Source organism: Frankliniella occidentalis, unplaced genomic scaffold, assembly GCF_000697945.3.
Source record: "Frankliniella occidentalis isolate FOCC.00 unplaced genomic scaffold, Focc_3.1 Scaffold180, whole genome shotgun sequence".
NCBI lineage: Eukaryota > Metazoa > Arthropoda > Insecta > Thysanoptera > Thripidae > Frankliniella > Frankliniella occidentalis.
Window position 1 is genome coordinate 295805 of NW_026267306.1, and position 4603 is coordinate 300407.

General features: G+C 57.9%; 1 protein-coding gene across 1 annotated transcript in view; it reads left to right on the forward strand.

The window, feature by feature from the left end:
- Positions 1–4603, forward strand: part of LOC127750374 (rap guanine nucleotide exchange factor 4-like) — a 63738-nt gene that overhangs the window by 34029 nt on the left and 25106 nt on the right. The window lies entirely within an intron of this gene.

The window sequence follows — 4603 nt, forward strand, 5'->3', positions numbered from 1 at the left end:
GGGGGGGGGGCTGTCGGGCGAGGAAGATAGGCCCTAGTTAGTTTGCGACCTGCCCGAAGGCGTCTCTGTCAGGCGGTGGCGCGGGGGAGGAGGAGGTGGAGGGATTCACTTGGGAACGCAATTACGTCCCATCAGCAAATTCGATCGGGCAGCTCATTAGAATCGTGAGGTAAATTAAAATACTTGGTAACGTTCGTTATATCGCAGCGAGAAGCGGTTGCTTATGTCGGCGGCGACGGAGCGGGTGATGCCTCTCCTGACTCTCTCTTTCTCTCTCTCTCTCCCCCTCTCTATCTCTCTCTTTCTCTCTCTCTCCTCCATTCACTCACTCCTCTTGCCCGCTGTCCGCACCTTCTTGCCCCGCTTGCAGGGAAGTGCGGCCCTCGCCCAGTGTCACCGAAACTGAGGCAAATTAATTAAAAATGTCTGTGAAGAAGGTATACAATTTTTTAAAAATATGGAATGGGGAGCAACGATGGCGTCGGCGGAAGCGTGCTGCGAGTATAGGTGAGGCGCTGCCCCCGCCGCCCCCCACGACCCGACGTCATGCAAATATCTGAAAAATGTCTGAGACGGAGACGAGTCTGCGAGAAGGATGAAGCCGGCATTACGCATTCATGTGTTAATGTGTCGCTCGGTGTGGACACCTGCTCCGGTGGGGCGGGGCGGGGCGCGGCAGATTTACATCTGAAGGCCCGCGGGGCGAGCGGCCAAACAGAATGGGGATTAGCGAGCGTCCAGCCAGAGGGCTATGCTATAGCACTTCATGCACAGTGGGGGTGGGGCGGGGCGGGGCGCGCTCAGAGGGGACAATGAGGCCACTCGGAGTTCGGCGCTCGGCGCGCGATTTTGAGCGCGGGAGAGGCTGCTGCTGCTGGAGTTGTTGGGGATTGGGGAGGCAGAAGGCATGCGAGGCAAGCTGAGTGAGAGAGAGAGTGGGAGAGAGAGAGATAGAGAGAGAAAGAGAGAGAGAGGCTCCCGATGAAGGCAAACAAGTTTGGCGTCAGAGCGCCGTGTGCTTGTGCGGCCGACTCAGTGCACGCCGTACAGCGTTTATACGCACTCAACTATGCGCTCGACGTGCACGCTTCTCTTTGGCTCTTTGGCTCCGCGCACACCGCGCTTGCAGCGAGTTAGTTGCTCAACGCACCCTATCCCAAGCGGAGGGAGGGGAGGGGGAGAGTTGCGGTGAGCTTCGGACGGCCCTTCCCGCTCGGCAGCCTGTTGCAGATGGGGCACATCCACCGCGACCGCCATCACGCTGCGCGCTATCAACACCAGGCGGCCTGGCCGTGGCCCCTGCGGCTGATGGGCGGGGCGGGGCGATGTTCGACGGGCAGGGTGGGGGCGGATGACCGGGGGGCCTACGGAAGTTTGCCGGCGCGGCCCGTCTCCATGTTGAGTAGCAATCAATATTTCACGGGGATCGCCGTCCGCCTGGGAGGAGTATATATGGGGCTCGCACACCGCACACCCGCCGACCGGAACGAAGCGAGCGAGACAGAGAGAGGGGGGGGGGGGGAGCTAGAGAGAGAGAAACTCGCTCACACACAAGCGGGTAGAACTCACACGATCGAGATCGGCGGCGTCGTTACAGGTACGATAACAGACGACCCGCCTGGGCCCGTGGGGAAGGGGGGGGGTCGTAACGGGCGAGAGGGAGAGAGAGAGGTGTCGCCGTTGTAAAAGTTTTGGTCCGGACGTTGGCGTGGCGAGGCGTGCCACATCGACCTGCCCGCCCCGCCAGCCCCCGCACGCTATACACCTCTATAAATCATCGAGGCCCATCAATAGGTCATGCAGCCGGACGCTGGCTGTTTTACGGCCACGCGGCCGCGCAACATTTTTGCTCTGCTGTGTGTGTGCGCGCGCGCGGGCGTGCCTGAGCGTTCCCCATCCGTTGGAGGCCAAGAGTCAGGAACACAGAGAAGGTTATAGGTCTGAAACACAGTTGATTTGCAACGCTAAAAGGGCAGAGATGATGGCGTTTGCACGCGTGGTGCGGCGACACTAGGAACACTGGCATGACTGGAATAAATAATTGTGACCCCCTTCACACCAATTGGTCGACTTTTATGCATAAAACTCATCGTATGATGTACCAGTCCTCTGGCAGAATGCGTTTTTGTAATGTACTCTGCCCACTCTCTGCGGCCCTTATTCCTTTACATTTTCGGTGACAGCTAGATCTCTACGAACAGTTTTTAAGAAATTGTAATTTTCAGTTACGGTGTTTGTGTGTGTGTGTGTGTGTGTGTGTGTTGCGTGTTTGGATGCGGAGGAGAGCGGCGAGTGGCGTGGTCATTACATTTTAGCGATGCCCGCGGGGCACCGGTGTGGTGGGCGTGCACACAAGCGCACGGCGAGCGTGACCCTACACTCCGCCACATCCACATGCATACTTTATGTATCCTGCGACATCACGCGCACGCGCACGCGCACGTTTACTTCCTAAAACTACACATGCAATTACATTTGTGTGCTTTTACGTGCTTTTGCGCAAATATGTGTGTAAATTCGAAATATTTTCTGAAAACATTTTTCTACGAGCGGTGTTGCTGTTCTCCGTGAGGTGGACGCTGCAGGGTGGGCAGCCCGCGTCTCTCTTCCACGGCACGGTCTGAATAACCCAGCGGATAAAACAACAGCGTGGGGCAGCGAGGAACACCCCAGCGGGGCGGGGTGGGGCGGGGCAGCAGCTCGGGAGCAGCTCGGCAGCAGCACCGCACGTCTCCGGCTCCCCCAGCGGCTGTATGGCAGCTCGAGGCATCACCCCCCGGCACTCCGCCCGCCCTAACTACCTGTTCGTGAGATAGATGGTCTCTCTTTCTCTCCCACCTCCTGTGTTCTTTCTGTTTTTCATATTTTTGGTCCGCTCCTGTCCCCGCCTTTTCTGCTCATCTGAATAGCCGCCCTTCACCTCCGCCCTCTCCCTCAGTTGTCTATGGGAACCCCTGGACTCTTTAAGAGCCCACCCTCTCTGATTACGCTCAAAGTGAGAAGAGGGTGGGGGAGGGGGTCTGCTGTCGAGGTGACCCTCCCGACCTCGGCCGGCCCAATGTGGCGGCGCAGCTGCAAGCTGCAGGGAGCGCCACGAGCGCCAGCTGAAGAAGCACCAGCTGTGGCGAGGCTCCAGCTGCAAGGCCGTCCTGCTCGCTAACAATGCGATTACACCACCTGCGCTACGCTACCCCCTCGGCGCGGGTCGGGTCGGGTATCGATCAACAAACAGCCGCTTGTCCTCCTGTAGCCTCTCTCTGTTCCCCTCTCTCCGTCCCCCTCCCTCTCTCTCTCTGTCTGCCTCTCTTGCTCGTGCTTCTCGTTATTCCGTTCCGCCTTGGTGCCCCTCCGCGGGCCTCCTTCACATTCGTGCGCTCGCGCGCCTCCATCAGCTACTGCCGCGCCCCAGCGGGTAGCAGGTGCTGTCTGGCGTCGGCGACGCCAAGAAAAATGGCCCCGACCGGGGAATCGCACAAAACCTCGTTGCCGTCTCTTGATAATGTTGTTTTCCGCTGCTGCTGCTGCCGCTCACTGGCATGGAAGCAGCTTTTCCTACTCATACCAAAGCCATCTTTAAAGCCACCACCTCGTCCAAAAAGTTTGTGTGTATTTTTATTTTTTTATTTTATTTTTTACGCCCGTCGCCCGTCGGCCGGCTAGTTGGACGAGGGGCGCTGCACAGTCCCGTAATGAAAGGCACGGCGCGTGACGTCACGCCAGAGCATCATGTCATCCACTCTGTTACGTGACCGACACGAACGTGACATGAGAGAGGGAGGAGAGAGAACGAGAGAGAGAGAGAGAGAGAGAGAGAGAGAGAGAGAGAGAGAGAGAGAGAGAGCGCGAGAGAGAGAGAGCAGCCGAGACCGTAGTAGTAGTCGACCTGTTGGCGCCCCACCCTTCGACGGCCGACCCGCAGCCCCCGTCTCCTTTAACCACCCTGCCAGGTGGGTTTGCGGCCAGACGCAATCTCGACCCTCGCATCAGCAACATGCTAGAGGGGTTACCCGACCGCGTCACGCCACGCGTCAGGCGCCGCCACGCCCCACCACGCCCCGCCACGCCCGGCCACGTCCCGCACATCAGCCATTTGTCAGTGTCAGTGATACCACCGGCAGACAGTGGAAATATGACGCTGCTCCTCCTGGATCTGACTAATCTGCGCGGGACCGGGGCCAGGTGCGTTCCATCGCGTCCCACCAATGTCGTCCCTGACTAACCCTTTCAACAATTTTATAAATGGATTTCCCGATGAAGAAAGAGAGAGGGTCGAAGGGAAAAAGGCTGAATCAGCGTGTTCCTCCAAACTAATTTTACTTTCTTATTTTTAAAAACCAGTCGTAAAGGATAAATTTTTAAATGAAAATTCTACAGACAATATGTCTTTAATTAACACCGGCAAGTTTTGTCAGCGTGGCGCGAAGTTTGGCAGAACTGTCCCCGCGCAGGCCCCAAAGCGGGTTTAACCTTGATGATAAATTTCCGCGGGGACCTGCTGGAATAACATGGTGGAGCCCGCCTGCGCTATTTCGGTCAAAGCCGTGGCGGAGGGATGTGGAGGGCGAAGGGGGGTGATGAAGAGGGCGCGGAGCAGGGCGGGGCA